Source organism: Gekko japonicus, unplaced genomic scaffold (assembly GCF_001447785.1).
Source record: "Gekko japonicus isolate JY-2015 unplaced genomic scaffold, Gekko_japonicus_V1.1 scaffold632, whole genome shotgun sequence".
NCBI lineage: Eukaryota > Metazoa > Chordata > Lepidosauria > Squamata > Gekkonidae > Gekko > Gekko japonicus.
This window is the reverse complement of record NW_015172025.1, coordinates 278,572-295,232: the sequence shown is the minus strand read 5'-3', so window position 1 is coordinate 295,232 and position 16,661 is coordinate 278,572. Positions and strand designations below refer to the sequence as shown.

At 50.0% G+C, this 16,661-nt stretch overlaps 1 protein-coding gene across 1 annotated transcript in view; it reads right to left on the bottom strand.

Moving 5' to 3' along the window:
- The window catches only part of ZBTB7A (zinc finger and BTB domain containing 7A), a 68,712-nt gene extending 53,343 nt beyond the window's left edge, over positions 1-15,369 (bottom strand). Inside the window, exon 1 of the mRNA XM_015420538.1 lies at positions 15,236-15,369. The gene's annotated coding sequence lies outside the window, so the exon portion shown is untranslated. The remainder of the gene's footprint in view (positions 1-15,235) is intronic.
- Between the last annotated feature and the right edge of the window lie 1,292 nt (positions 15,370-16,661).

Below are 16,661 nucleotides of genomic sequence, written 5' to 3'. Positions count from 1 at the left end.
CCTAGCGTGCTGACTTTAGGCGGCCTGTTCGGACCTTCTTTTAACGCCAGATTAACACCCCGCTCCGCAAATATCCTGACATGCACTGCAGTGGGCAGCAAGCACACGTGGAGAGATTCTGTGCCACTCGCATGCCAAAGAAATTTAAAAGAACTGTATGCCAATATGCAGTTATTTCATAGATTCATAGAGTTGGAAGGGACCTCCAGGGTCATCTAGTCCAACCCCCTGCACAATGCTTACACCTTGCTTTCCCCCACCAAGTGGGGACCCAAAGCAGCCTACATCACTCTCCCCTAAGAACATAAGAAAAGCCAGTGTTGGATCAGGCCAATGGCCCATCCAGTCCAACACTCTGTCACACAGTGGCCAAAAATACCAGGTGCCATCAGGAGGTCCAGCAGTGGGGCCGGGACACTAGAAGCCCTCCCACTGCTGCCCACCCCCCCAGCACCAAGAAGACAGAGCATCCCTTGCCCCAGACTGAGGGTTCCTATCTATACCTTGTGGCTAACAGCCCATGATGGACCTCTGCTCCATATGTTTATCCAGTTCCCTCTTCCATTTGATCCTTACAACAACCACCCTGTAAGGTAGTTTAGGCTGAGAGAGAGAGAAAGAGAAACTGCCATGAAAGTTCACTGGATGACCTTGGGGCAGAGAGAGGATTTGAACTCGGGTCTCCCAGGTCCTAGTCTGAGACTCCAAGCACTACTACACCATGCTGGTGACCCAGAGCTAAGCAAAATCAATGAAGTACAGCTACAGGAACACCAAGAACCACTGTTGACAACGGCAGCACTTTCCATCCAGCTCAAAAGCCAAGAAGGAAGGGAGGAAAAGGAGGAAAAATCAATCACTGATTTGTTGTTGTTGTTGGGGATAAAATGGGGGATTTTTATGTATGTGGCAGAGAACTTCTTGGAGCAAGGGCAGGATAAGGACCAATAGACACAAGAGCCTGCAAAACTGCCAGTGGGCCAGTGGGATTGGTATTGTCCGTTCTGGCAAGGCTATCCCAACTCAGCTGCAAAGAGAGACAGAAGCTTCTTCCTGAAAAGTACAAACTCTGCCTTCCCCACGACAGGAGGGCCCACCCCTCCCCGTGACGTTTGCTGCAGGTATGGGCAGAACATCCGCTCATTTGGCCCATCCACAGAGAAGAGCCTTTTACCCAGGGGTCATTTCCTGCAAGAGCGCACAGGAGCGGAGCTCCGGCAGTAAAGAGCTCAGGGGGCGGGCACATGCAACAAGCCCCACCCCCTGCTCTCAGCAGCCCTCGGTCAGAGCAAGAAGCAGCCAGGTGAGTTGCAGAGCTCCCCCCTTGCCCCCCAGTCCAAAACAGTCCAGTGGCACCTTTAAGACCAAGTTTTATTCAGGTACAAGCTCTCCCTCCTCTGCGAGGGCAGATCTGCACGTCCCCCCCCCCAATAGCTCGCAATCCAAAACAGTCCAGTGGAGCCTAAGCGGTGGGTGTTGCCTTCTGACACACTTCCAGTGATGTCAGGGGATGTGGCATATGCAAACAAGTTATGCTAATAAGCTCCTGCACCTCTCTTTCTACGAAATGACCCCTGCTTTTACCTTTGACATAGCAAAATTTACAGGATTCTTCCAGTGATGTCAGGGGGTGTGGCAAATGCAAATAAGTTATGCTAATGAGCTCCTGCACCTCTCTTTCTACGAAATGACCCCTGCTTTGACATAGCAAAATTTACAGGATGTGTACATGCCATGATCTTCAAGGCAAGTGCAATTAAAACGTTACCATTTTTAAAAAGAGATTCCAGAACGTGGTGGTGGTGGGGGACTAACCACATTGCGGCTGAGAACATCAAGCGAGCCCATGGAATCCAAAGAAGAAGAGATGCCTTTTAAAACCTGTTTCAAAGGCCCAGGTCTGGCACATTTCAGACGATTCCACAACTTGAGGACTGCTTAAAGGAAAACACACACACCCCTCATTGGCCATGGGTGGCAGAGGGGGTCCCATCCCTTTTCCTGGAGAACCTTTCACCCTGAGCCTTCCTAAGTGCATGCAAAGCTACTGCTCTAACCACTGAGCCACAGCCCCCTTTCCCATAACACTAGCCAACTTCCCACATCGTGTCAGGAGATCCGAGGCTCTTTGCCTCTTAGAGGTATACCTCTAAGAGGTATACTCTCGCTAAAAGCAAGGGTTGCACTTAGCTCAACAGCCAGGGACGGCTTGTTTTGTGCCAAACTTAAGAAATCTCACCAAATGCTTTTTGGTCGATGAAGCCTTTGTAGAAGATGCACTTGATAGGACTGCTGATGGATACCAAGAAACCCCAAGGGAGTTCTTCAGCCCGGCCTTGTTTCCGTGCCCTGCTTTTTCGTTCTATGTAAGCCATTCTCAACACCTGGTGGCGGGGGTGGGGGGGAAGCAAATAAAAAGTGCAGCTAGGATACCTGCACATGGAGATCAAAGAGAGCACCACTTCCCTCTCACCTGTACCAGGCATCACACAGGAGTACTTCCAAGGTTAGCACACGACTCTGGGCACAGGCACCACAAACTGCCTACTTCAGGGGTCCCCAACTGCTTTGAGCCTGTGGGCACCTTAGGGATACTGACACGAAGTGGTGGCCACAGCCACAAAATGGCCAGTCCATGGGGCAGAGCCAACCACACAGTGGGTGCGGTCAGACGGCGTGCTGAGAGCGGGTTAAACTGCTCCAGTTCTAACCGGATTGGTTTTCTAAACGCAGTGGCAGAGCTCTGCCTATGCACACACCGGCAACACATTAAAAAAAATGGCGGGCGAAAAGCGGAAGCCTCGGGCAGCTTTCGAGCGGGGACGGGGTTTAAACCAGAAGTGGCTCAACACTGGAGGAGCGATCACACAGGGGGAAATGTGGCTTTAAACGGGAGCGCTGAGAAAACACCACTTCGGGACCTGGTAACAAAATACTCCGGGTTAAAGTGGTTTTGAGCCGGAAACCAATGGCTGGGGACGGGAGGCAGATGTTGACTGTGTGATCGTGCATATAATATCCGTTTCTGAAGCATGACGACACCAGATCAAACAGCGCGTCTGAACGCACCCAATGTCAGGAAGTGAGGCCGCATGTAAGTAACTCTAATAAACAGCTCTTCAACAGATTTCCAATGGCCAATCAGAAGCCCTGTTGGGCAAAAGCCTCACTTAGCCCCACCCACTTTCTAGAAGTACTTTGCGGGCATCAGAGAAAATGTCAGCAGATAACAAGGTGCCCAGGGGCATCACGTTGGGGACCCCCTAGCCTCGTTCCCACATGCGGGAAGGAGGTGGTGACAGACATCCAAGGTCACAGAACAGACTACGCCATTTCAGACCGCAGGTGAAGATCACGTTCTGGGGTGGATCCTCCTGTTAAAAACTACCTGCAAACAGAAAACCAACCCAACAAGCAAAGAGGGGTGTGTGGGTGTGTTTGTGTCAGAACTTTCTTCCTGCCCTCTATTTTCCTATCGCCTGGAATCCGTCCCCCTACAGCATGAAGTGGTTCAGTCCATTCTAATGCCTGTGTGAACCAGGCTTTATTAACAACAAGCCATCGGGTGGAGTGGGTTGCCCCTCTGGCCTGGCCGATCACAGAAAGCACGAAAGAAGATTAACTTTGGATTCAAGGAACTGACTCTCTTCAAGATGCTCCCGTGTTCTCTCCCCGATGATGCTCACAGCAAGCCTTCTTTAATTATCTGGAGAAACTGGTCTCCTAGTGGCTCGAGGATTTTTATCTCACGCCGATTCACCAGATAACAAGCAGAAAACTCTTGCTCATGTGATGCCTGAGCTTTTGACAAACCAAGCAGTTCTAAGTTCTCAAAAACTCCCACTGAAGCCAGCTTTCTGACAAGCGTCCGACCCTTGTGCTGGATTTCTGACCCCACCTGAGAAAGATCCATGGAGGAGGACGGATTATCCTAAACACCATTAGCCACCATTACTAAAAGGAACTTCCATGTTTAGGGGCAGAATCTCTGGATACCAGGTTGACGGGAGTCAGGAGTGGCAGGGAGTACCTCTGGCCTCTGTGTCCCTCCTTCAGACCCCTGGTTGGTCCCTGCATGAAACAGGACGTGGAACTAGATCGGCCTTGATCTGATCCAGGAGGACTTCTGAAATTCCTCAGTGGCTCATTTGGCACAGCCTTCTAACCAGGTTTGAACTAGGAACAATCTGGCAGTCTCCATCTTGTGCCCCCAAAGCAAAGGAGTGATTCTCAGCTGGCACCGAGGTGCCCATCTACGAGTATTTCAGGGGGTATAACTCAATTCAGCTTCCGGAGGAGACCTGGCCCATTACCAGACAGGCTACCCTTGAGTTGTCTTCAGTCCTACAGCTGTTACCTATTGGTTCAGGGACCTGCCAGTTACCTGGTTGCCATGGCTCCATGGACACAGCGGGGATGATGACAGCAGGCTGTGATTGGAGGCCATGGCTTAACTCAGCCGAATTCAGGCAGGGGGGCAGGACTAACGTGGCCTGCGGGGCCGCTATGTACTCTTTGTGATGAGACACACCTAAGCCAGGGGCGTAACTTTCAAAAACGAATCATCATCTTTCTAACTAATGTTTTAAAAATTACTGATGAAACTCACGGCCACAGGAGGCAACAACGGCCGCTGGCTTTAATGGCTATTTAAAACTCCCGGAGGCACCGGTCACATTTTTGTCCTGCCCTTCCCTCTGAAGAGTGGTGTGCGTGGCTCTTCCTCTTTTTCATCCTCACAACCATCATGCCAGGAAGGTTAGGCTGAATGAGGGCAACAGGCATGAAGACACAGAGCTTCTAGGCCCTACTCCAACATTTTAACTGCTACAGCACACTAGCTCTACAACAAGGAAGAACCCATATTCTGGAGATCCCCAATAGCATGCTGCTACTCTCGAGGAGGAAGCAACACGTCACCAACAGCCACCCACTGAAGGACCTACAAAGCTACACAGGACAAACAGAGTAATCTCCTGGATTTTTGTTTGTTGACTTCATTTACGCCCCGCCTTTCTCTTCAGTCTGGACCCAAAGCCACCCACTGAAGGACCTACAAAGCTACACACGACAAACAGAGTAATCACCCGGATTTTTGTTTCTTGACTCTTCAGTCTGGACCCAAAGGAGTTTATGTAGTTCTCCTTTCCCCCATTTTATCTCCACAATAACCCTGTAAGGTAGTTTTGGCTGAGTGTGTGTGACTGGTCCAAGGTCACCTGGTGAGCTTTCATGGCAGAGTAAGAATTTGAATCTTGGTATCCCAGATCCTAGCCTGACGCTCTAACCTTTACACCACACTGGCTCAATACCTTCTCGACATCTATCCATTAAAGTTTAGGTGATAGCTAAAGACAGCGAAACATGCAGGTGTGCACAGTTTCAGCGGCGAGGGCAGCAAAGCAAAGAGTCTGACACAAAGTTTACAGGCAACCTGACGATCCTCAAGACAAGACGGAAAGACAACAAAACGCGTTCTAGGCTGTTCATCATTGACCGATCCACTGGTGATCTTTCTCGGCTGTTTCAAAAAAACCCAGTCATAAATGTAGCTGTGGAAACAGTCACAAATCCCCATCACAACAGCAACAACAGGGAATCCAAAACTGTAAAAATCCCACATTATTTGTTAGCTAGATCATTTGGAATTTAAGTAGGGGGCTGCAGGCCAGGAACAAGATTATACCTTTCAAGTTAGGTTTATTTCTGGAGACGAATATACCGGTTGAGCAGTGGTTATCTTTCGTGTACTCTCTCTGCAAGGGTCGAACACTGAGTTTATCCTTTCCTGCTTTTACCTGGATTCTTTTATCCAACGGTCCCTCTACTGGAGGGAAAATGATCAAGATACTTCATAGTTTACTTCAAAGATGTTAATACACATTTTTTAAATCCCCACAGATCCATAAAACAGATTTTATGGCTATAATTCCTTAGCAAGGAAGGAACATTTCAAATCAACATCCATACAGTCAAGGCATATGACTTGATGGACTCCTCTGGTTTGTGATCATCCTACAGAAACCCGAAAACCAAAAGCACAAAATAATTCACAAGGACTTAAAGAACAGATAGCAAATCCTCTCTTTTCTGCGAACGGAAATACGAACATTCGAGTCGGTCTTATACAGAGTCAAACCAGTGGTCTACTCTAACAACAGTTCTCTACAGGTAGGCGCCAACAGCCTTTCCCTCCCCCCCCAAACAATCCATCCACACAGGGTATGTCAGTAAAAGTCTACCACGGATGGTTCTTGTCCTTCAGAAGGGTCTCTACGTATTACACTACTGTACAAGTTCAAAACCTGGTGAACGCTGGCATTCACCAGTGAATTTGATAGCCCCATACAAACTTTGTGAACGTCTAAAATATATATATATATTTCTCCACTTTCCAGGTATAGACCAGCATACACTGACAAAGGGGACCATTCGCCAGCATATCTCGGACAGTTTAGATCACTATAAAATCCACCTGTGATTTTATTTATTTACTGCATTCATACCTCATTTTTCTCCCCAATGGGGACCCATAGTGGCTTCTGTCATTTTCCTCTCCTCCACTGTATCTTCGACAACCCTGTGAGGTGGGCCGAGAGTGTGTGGCTGGCTCAACGTCTCCCAGAAAGCTTCCATGACAGAGTGGGGATTCGAACCTGGGTCTCCCAGGTCTTAATCTGACACTCTAATCACACTGCCTCACATTATAAAATCCACCCGGGACTAGCAACGCACACCCACTTTGGGGATCTCCCCACCACACCTGGTGGAGAGGCAGGCTCCATTCAAAAGATAATGATACGATTTGTCGTCACCAAATCACAGGGACCAAAGATTTCTCAAGAAGACTTCTCAACTTGCAACCACCTGGGATTTGTTGGGATGTTCGACTTGGATGAAAACAACAAACTGTTTGCCTACAAACCAGGATTCCAAGTCAAGCAAGAGAACAGACTGACATGTCATTTCATCCCATTCAAACATCACAACCCAAAAATCGTTTTGGGAATGCAGACATAGGAACACATCCACACAAAGCTGCCTTCTACTGAATCTGACCCTTAGTCCATCCAACTAAGCACTGTCTACTCAGAGATCCCGGGGCCCTGAGCAGAGAGAGGGCTTTCATATCACCTACTGCCAAACTGGAGATGCTGCTGGGGACTGGACCCGGGACCTTCTGCATGCCAAGCAGATGCTCTGTCACTGAACCATGGCCCCTCCCCCAAGGGAGGAGGAAGGAGCAAGCATGAGGACTTTCCAAATTCCTTCCCCTTAACAACAACAACAACAAAAAGTTGTCATTACGTCCAAAACTAACCAAGGCCTGACCCAGGAATTCAACCTACTGTGATAGTGCTTAATTCACACGGCATACCTGATGAAATCATTAAACTACTACAGAAAGATCTGCGGTGAATCCAACCAGCATCAGGTACTCTGATCTCTGGGGCATTCCCTGGTAACCCGCAAGAGTGACACTGGGGTAGGAACTCTTTGTCGCAGAGCCTGCACAAACAAGGGCCAACAGAATCTAGAGAGATCGTTGGTATTATTTTTCTAGCGCAAGAAACATCTAGATTCCTGAACGGATTGCTGAGACTAGGAACGAGTGGGTTTTCCTGCGAGTTTTACATGCTGGAGCTTAAAAAGCATAAATTTAGACAGCAGGGACATGCAGATCAAATGGTAGCATCTGGGCACATTTCGGAGGATGAGATAGCTAAAACGTTTTCCTCGAGCGTGTGCCGAGAAAAAAATGGAAGGAGCTAAGAGTGTGCGTGGAGGATGCAAGGAGTCAGCCATGGAGTGCACACTTTGCATACAGAACATCTGTGGTTCAATCCCTGGCCACCACCAGTTAAATAGTTTCAGGTAGCAGATGTCAGGAAAGACCTCGCTCTACCTGGAAAGACACTGCCCATCAAGAAGAGACAACACTAAGCTACACGAACGAGTAGTTTGTTTCAGTAGAAGGCAGCTTTGTATGTTCAACACCAGAGGTAAGCAACTGATTCACCCCCAGTCCAGCTCTCCTGGGATAACTGCTTCTGACATTCACATGTATGGTACGTCCACCACCATTAACATCTCCACACCTTGCTGCTCTCAACAGTTTGGTGTGAGAGCCAGTTTGGGGTGAAGTGCGCGGACTCTAATCTGGGAGAACCAGATGTAATTCCCCACTCCTCCACTTGCACCTGGCTGGGTGACCTTGGGCAAGCAGTAGTTCTGTCAGAGCTGAAAGAGCAGTTCTCAGTCAGAGCTCTCTCAGCCCCACCTACCTCCCAGGGTGTCTGTCGTGGGGAGGGGAAGGGAAAGGAGTTTGTAAGCCCCTCTGAGACCCCTTTGGGTAGTGAAGGGCAGGATATAAAGCCAATCTCCTCTTCTTCTTCACTTAGATTCCTCTCTAGCACAGCTTTGGTCTTAGCAATGAGAGCGGATGCCCAGTGGAGCCATGCGCCTTGTTTAAAGCCACACTCAACACAGGTGTGACTTGCACACAAAAATTCTTCATGTAACAGCACTGCCCCATTCCACCTTTCAGAAATACAGCCAGACACAAGCAGGAACAAGGGTGCCATCCTTAGACGAGTTTTGACGGAGGAGATCAGGTGGGAGTAGCTCTAGGCCCGCACAATTCACAGGGCACCCCCTAACTGCAGTTCTCCAATGCAAGAGACAGAAAACACATAACATGCCCTCCTCTCAGTCTCCAGTTCATTTGGGTGGTGCCTCTTCACTTCCAATTTTTCCAGAACTGGACTGAATGACAACCAAAACTAGTACTTAGAACACTGGAGCTTTGAGGTTATTTTTAAGCCATCTTCACAAGAATGGATATTTGCAGTCAAAACATCTGTCCATTTAGCACACCACAGTATCTTATGGACACAGGAAGCCGTTTTACCCTGCCCCCAATCACTGGTCCCATCGAGCTTGGTGGGGCCGCCAGAAGAGAAGGTGGTCTTGTACAACACCTACTCCTGGGATTCTCTGGAGATGGCAGACTTTGCACCTGGAACCTTCTCCACGCAGAGCAGGTGCTCCACCAATAAACTACATCTCCTCCCCTCCGAAATGTGTCCAGATGCTACCGAATGAGAGCCAGTTTGGTGTAATGATTAGGAGCGCGGACTGTAATCCGGGAGAACCAGGTTTCAGACTCCACTCCTCCACACGCAGCTGCCAGTCTGACCTTGGGTCAATTCCAAGTTCTTTTAGAGCTGTTCTCTCACTAGCAGTCCTCGAAAGAGCTCCCTCAGCACCACCTCTACCTCACAGGGTGTCTGTTGTGGGGAGGGGGAGGGGAAGGAGATTGTAAGAGAAGAAGAAGAGATTGGATTTATACCCTGCCCTTCACTCCCCGAAGGAGTCTCAGAGTGGCTTACAAACTCCTTTCCCTTCCCCTCCCTACAGCAGACACCCTGTGAGGTGGATGGGGCTGAGAGAACTCTGACACAAACTGCTCTTTTTCAAGGACAGCTGTGCCAGAGCTTGTGACTGACCCAAGGTCACATCAGCCGGTGCAAGTGGAGGAGTGGGGAATCAAACCTGGTTCTCCCAGATTAGAGTCCGCACACTTAACCACTACACCAAACTGGCTCTCTGTAAGCCACTCTGAGACTCCTTCGAGTAGTGAAGGGCGGGGTATAAATCCAATCTCTTCTTCTCCTAATCATCGACAATGGCCAGCCCAAGTCTTCACAAGACAGTACAGAAGGAGATAAGACAGCTCCAAATTATCAACTCCCTCATGATTAAACATTTGTTTTCCAAGGTCAAGCCAAGGCCTGAACCCAACTTTCTTAGTTATTAACTTGTGGTCTAGCGTGCACAGATGTCTCCTCCTTTGGTAGTTCGGCAGACAGCCTGTCCATAATTCCATGACAAAAACACCGGCCCACATGGAAGCAATGCTGTCTCTCTTGCTGACGACACCTTTCGCCTTGCTAGCTTCACAGGACATCACCTTGTTCTTTTGTTAGGAAAACACCACCACCACCATCTTTTTCCACAAGGTTGCAGATTCCTATCAAGCTTCCTTGGTCACCCACCCACACTGTTTGGGGAAGGGCCGCCTGACTTAGGTGGTAACTGACTGCGCCACGCAACAAGTCTTCCAACAGCACCATCCTGTGCAATATAGACCATGTACACAAAAGCTGTAGTGTAAACGCACATTGCCTGTCTAAGCCAGAACAAACTGTGGCCCAGTTTATGACTTTTCTGTGCACAGAGCAATACGGAAGCAGGGAAGGATGGCTGGGAACTTGATGTTGAGAGGAGGCATGTAGTCAGCCAACAAAACACAGCTTCTCATACTTTCAGATGTGACTCTCTAGCTTGTTTCTTTAGAACTGAAATCATGTGATGCAGTGGTTAGGGTGTTTGACTGGGAACAGAGAGATCCAGGTTCCCCTGTTCTGATGTGAAGCTCACTGGCCTTTGGGCAGTTGTGCCCTCTCAGCCTCAACTATTTCACTGGGATGCTGTGAGGATAAACTGAGGGAAAACCACGTACGGTATGCCACCCTGAACTCCTCGGAGAAAGGGCAAGAGGAATGTACCAAAACAGATATACTAGATTCTCAAGATTAAATGGAACGGGGCATTCAAAGAGCTCGCTGGAATAGGCTGAAATTCTACAGTGCTGGTCACTCGGCTCAGACCTGGGAGATCTGACACTCATTACCACAGTTGCCATATCATTGGTTGGAGCACCACAAGCACCACGGAAGCCGCTTGGTCCTGCCCGATCCCGGCTGCCAGCGGCCCACAAGGAAATCTCCCTGGAAATTTAAATGAGCAGTTCACTCCTGATCTCAGGAATCTAAAGTCTACACTGGAGTAAATTATGTGTGGACTTCCACATGCCCCTCCGTTCACACCACGCACACAGCTCTAACTATTCTTGGTTTACTTCTGCAAGGCCCTGACCTCTTACAAGAGTTGGCCTTGCTTGACTCAGTTAACGCGTGTTGTTGATAGGGCCTCTTCTTCCCTAGAACCCGGATCCGCCACTCCCCACACAAGCCCGCCTGTCGAGTGGCAACCACATGACCAGCCATTGCTCTTGGAGTTCAAGGGAGGCGCACAATGGACTTGTGCTACGCCAGCTGACTGCACTGCTTACAGAGAGGCTCAGGGCTGGATTCTTGAGTTACTGGCTGAAGCAGGTGGAAGAGGCCCGAGATGATGGCATTCCAGCCCCTGAGATCCCGATTTCCCAGTCTGAGCCCAATCAAGTAAAAACAGCCGGTGAAGGTGTAAAAACACCCCAACGCCCTCTCCCCCAGGCACCCCGGCTCTGTGGGCCCCCAAACAGGCCTCGGCAACCAACCCTTGCGATTCAGCCCTACGATGGTAGACACCCGGGTACGGGAAAAAAAGGAGAGGCTGGAGGCTGGGGGAGCAGTGACAATCAGTCTTTGAGCAGCCTCCTCCACGCCTGGCCTCAGTGCCAAAGAAAAGCAGGGAGGGGAGACTGAGCCAGTACAAATTTGCATGCTCCCCACCCTCTCTCCCTGCTGTTTTGTTAAATCCACAAAGTGGGCAACCTGCACCTCTTTCTCAATCTCCCAGCTCTCCAGGGCTTAATGCGAAACAGGACCCCACCCAAGTCCCCTCCCTCGCAAAAGGCAAAAACAAGCCCCGGCACATCTCGAGCTCTCCCTCTGCTCACCTGCCCCTTCCAACATGAGCTACCGCTCTCACTAGGCGCGGCAACCGGCGGGCACCGTTTCCCCAGCTCGGAGTTCCCCCATAAGTCTACTCCGTGTGCCCCCATGTCCACCAAGCTCTTCAAAAACATATTTCTTATGTAAAAGGAAGACAGCGACAGGGGGATGACTTGTACCTCCTCTGATCGATGGTCTACCTCAACATTTAGGGCCGTTTATTTTTATGGACGCCCTTCAAGATCGACCCGCACAGTTCGAGGAGGGACTTCTATTCCTTGCTGTGGGTGATCGACACATATTCTTACCCACCCCACCAGTTCGAAAAGCCAACAGTTCTACACCCATCTACAGCTCTGGCAGCAGTACTGTTAAGTGACTACCACGTGGCGAAGTGGTCCCTAGGTTCCGCTGCAACTGGCAGTGGTGCTCCACGCATGATTCTCAAACCACGCTGGGAAATCAAGCTTGGGCACCAGACCCAGGCCACATCTGGTCTCTCAGCGCTGAGCCGAAAGCTGGATGGGTCCATTAGATCTCCTAGGTTAGACGGGAAACTAACTACCCTACAGCACTTTAAATGCTGGTGGTACACGGACAGCCACTTTACAGAAGGCCCCTACCAGGAAGGGATTCATCCTCATCACAGACAAAAAGGGGAACAGCTACCTGCAAATCTGATTTCATCTAACCCCATACGAGGTATTTGAACCTTCATCACTGATCCATCGTTCTTGCTTTTGAGATGGCCCCTCTTCCCTTCGCACGCCTGCCTCAATCTGTTTCACACCCGCCGTTGCTTTTCAAGCTTAAATTCCACCTATCACAAAGCCCTGGTGCCCCAAATCCTCCTTTCCTTCACATATGCCAACACTATGGGCCCAGGTGACCTTCCATTTCCCAGTCACCTTTGCCCTGCCTGTTACCCCTCACCCATTAACCCCAATTCACTTTCCTTTAAGTTTTCTTTACCAGCCAGTCCCCCAATCTCTACAGTCCTCTTCCACATCTCTCCCCCAACTCAGGCCCCCCTTTTACTTCCCCACATATTACAGCAATTTAACCAGCATCTTTCAAGTGTGTGAGGCTATTCAGATCGATCACCTCACCATTGCTTAAAGCAACTGCATATGGCATAGTGCAGTGGTGGCGAACCTATGGCACAAGTGCCAGAGGTGGCACTCAGAGCCCTCTCTGTGGGCACGCGTGCCATCGCCCCAGCCAGGCCCAGACCATCATTAAAGTGTCAAATTCTCTGCCAAATAATTTTAAGTAAATGAAAGCATTTGGGATTGCTTTCCTTACTTTGTTTGGATCCTCTTAAGTTAATGTATGCGTTGTTTTTTCTAAAGTAAAACCTCAGGATTCAGGTTAAACTGCCGTGTTGGCACTTTGCAATAAATAAGTGGGTTTTGGGTCACAGTTTGGGCACTCGGTCTCTAAGAGGTTCGCCATCACTGGCATCGTGCATACTGGAGGACTGGGTGCAAGAGAAGACATCTGGCCAGAGGACACTTTGCGAGATCATAACCAAGGTGAAATTTAGACCACAAACTCACACATTCCCTGTTCGGCCAGCGATAATGTACACAGGGTTTGCAAACATGGTATCCAAAGTTACTTGCTCACGTGCCCACAGACAGCCAACTCAGTCATTTATGGCCCAAAAAACCCCTAAAATTCCCAGAGAGGCTGAAACTCGCAGGCAGCTTCAGCTATGGTACACCGCAGACTTGGGGATGAGCGAAATCTGAAATTTCTGTCTTTTACAGAACAGGATTGGGTGCAAATTAATTATCCCACCCCACACTCAACAAAGCAAAGCTTAGCAGCCATTCTGACAAGAGTTTCTGCCAGGCTCTGAGGCCCATTCACTTCTTTGCAATTTTAAAAACCTATTCCAAACAGAAGCATTATGCCCGTGCGGCTTTTTGGATGCCTTCCCATGAGTTCACTGGCTGGCCAAAGCCAATTCACAGCACAGGAAACAATCTGAGCCATGAGTCACCTGAAAGTTACTAGCTCACCTTTTTCTTCCCCATTTAAGCCAGTCCACCTGTCACCAGGTCAGTCACTTCAGTCGTGACAGTTTAGAACAAATAAAAGCGCTGACTCTGAGGAAGGCTCTGCCCGAGACCATCACCTTCACGAAGTCACTGGTGGCAAAATCAGGTTTTGAACCCAGAAACCTCCCTATTCACAGATGCTTAATGAATCCTGGGACAATAAGCAACTCTCAAATCCCCCCCCCCCCGTCCCCAATTTCTGACCCTCGCCTTTCCCCCGTCCCCAATTACAAGCCCCACAACCAGTTGAACCATATCCCTCCCCTTGCTCAGAATCTGCCATAATAAGCCCCTTTCCCCCCACAGCGCTTCCCCTTCGATATTCCCACCCTTGAACTTCATATCCTCCCTTTCCGAGGCGGCTTTGCCCTCGCAATTTGCCCTAAGGAAGGCGAGAAGAAAACCACCACCCCCTCCTCAGCAGCCGTCCCTCCTCGTCCTTCATGGCACCCAATAAGTGAAGCTTGGAAGAAAGGTGAAGTGAGACGAAACCCCGCCCGGGCCTTATACTAGGCCTTGCATCCCCGGCCTTTCCTAGACGCCGCGCCTAAGGACCCCACCTCTTCCCCGGGGAGGGGTTGGGGTTGGCCCCGCTCGAGCCCTTGGCCGCTTTCCCCTCCCCCCACCCCAAAGCTCCCCTCGGTCCGCCATTGGCCGCAGCGGAGGCCAGAGGGGAAAGACGACGCAGACTGACTTCTCATTGGTCACTGCGGCCGCCTGTCAACACGCCTCCCGCGGAAGAACGGCTCCGGCTCCAGCGCAGTGCATTTTGGGAGAGGCAGTGCTGGTGCCCATTGTACCTGCTGGCAGGAGTCGGGTGGGAAAACTACAACTCCCAGGAATCCCAGCAACTTTTTTCTTTCCCCCTTGGATTTCAAGCCCCCCTCCCTTAAAAAAAACATATCCTGCCCCCCTCCTTACCCTCCCTGAAAGCCCCAGCCTCAGCAAGTACAACGTATGCACGCAGCACAGAAAGGCTGGGCAGGAAGGAGAAGAAGGGGGAGGGGGAGGAAAGTTATTTCCAGCTTCTCCCCCACCCTCAACTTAATTACAACCCCCTACCCCTTGCACCAGCCTTGGAGCACCCTAATGCAAAAGGACAGGCCGTCAGATTAATTGCTATCCCCCTTCTTTTTTTTTGTATTACACAGTCTCCATTGCAAACAACCCCCACACCTTCTAACTCACTCAACCACTTTCACCTTCACTCTGCCCCCCATATAAACCCAAACGTCAATCTTCTCTCCCCTCCCCCGCACACCCATCCATGCCCCAATCGCACATGCAACCCGGAATCCCTAGATTGCTTTTAAAAAAAATGTTGTTAAAGTTAGGATTAAAGTCACAGGGAACAGGGTGGAAAAGATGATTGGGGGGGGGTTGAGAGATCAAGGAAAGGACTCCCCCCCAACAGAGGGGCCAGATCTCTTGATAAGCAACCCCCCCAAAGAAAGATCCCCCCCCCCTCCGTTTATCCGGAGTTCTTACCTTGTTGGTCCTGAGGGTGTGGGGCCAGGAGGAGGAGGAGGAAGAGGCGGAGGGGGGGCCGCCTGGAGTTTGAAGTCAATTCCTGAGCTGCTCTTCCAAGTCCTTCCTCCCTCCCTCCCTCCCTCTTCTCTCTCCTCTTCTCTCTCTGCTGTTCCTGCCCCTACTGTAACAGTAGATGCAAAGCCCCGTATGATGCTGTGTAAACTCCCTTCCTGGTTTTTCTAAGGCTATAATGGGCTCCCCTCCCTTCTCTTAAAGGTGCAGCCGCAGCAGCTCTTTGGGGAAACCTGCAATTGACAAGGGAAACTGACACGGGGCTGCTCGCGGCTCCAAGCCTTTGCAAACTGGCTTGGCAAGTCCTGTTGCTGGGGTGGATTTTTTTTTTTTTTTGCAAAGGAAAAGGGAGGCGAGGGGAAGAGAAGGGGGGGGAATGGACCGACAGCAAAGCAAGGCGACCCCCCCACCCCCGGCTCGGCTGCCACGTTTCACCCTTTGCCTTGGCTTCCCCTTGCTGTGCCAAGGGCACGCTTGATTACATTTTCTCTTTTTTTGCAAAGCCCTGCCTAGCCTCCCCCCCCCCTCTGACCCCACCCAGGCAAGAAAGGACCCTGCTCCCAGCCGGCCTCCTGGCCCTCCCCAGCCATGGCTGCTGTCCATGTTATCTAACCCAGAACACGCAGATCAGCACGGAGCTGTTCCTGGATGATGGGCTCCAACCAAAACACACACACACACACACACACGCTCTCAAACGCAAGGCAAAGAAAACTGGCCTTGATTTGCTGTGGGTCCATTCCCCCCTTATCTTCCCCCGCCTCCCTTTTCCTTTGCAAAAAAAAAAAAAAGCCACCCCAGCAACAGGACTTGCCAAGCCAGTTTGCAAAGGCTTGGAGCCGCGAGCAGCCCCGTTTCAGTTTCCCTTGGAACAACGTCACTACATGAAAGCAAAGAGAAAGCAATTTCAGTCCTCCGTTCTGTCTGTGCCTTTCCTGGTTATATTGCAAACAGACCCTTTTGATTTCTGCTTAGCATTTATGAGTGTTCAGTCATCTCCACATGGCATTGTTTTGGTTGTTACCCTAACTATATTAGTATTTTTTTTAATTCCCATATTGCTGGGGGGGGGGACTACTGAAGCTGAGAGTATCTGGCTGAGACAGAATTCAGACTCAGATGTTTGGGATTGAAAGCTCAGTTTACCATTATATTGCATCAGCTCTCTATTATCCTCAGTGTTGTAAGCAATGCTCCCTGTAAGCTGTGGAGTCTTGTGAGCAAAAATTCTACTTTGGGAGCTGCTGGCATTAAACTTGTGAGAGAACGATTTGGCTGCTGCATGAATTAGTTTGCCTCTGGAGCCCTCCTTCCTGAGCAAAGACAAAAAGGTGTGAGCCGGAGGCTAAAAAACTGTGAGCTAGCGCACACT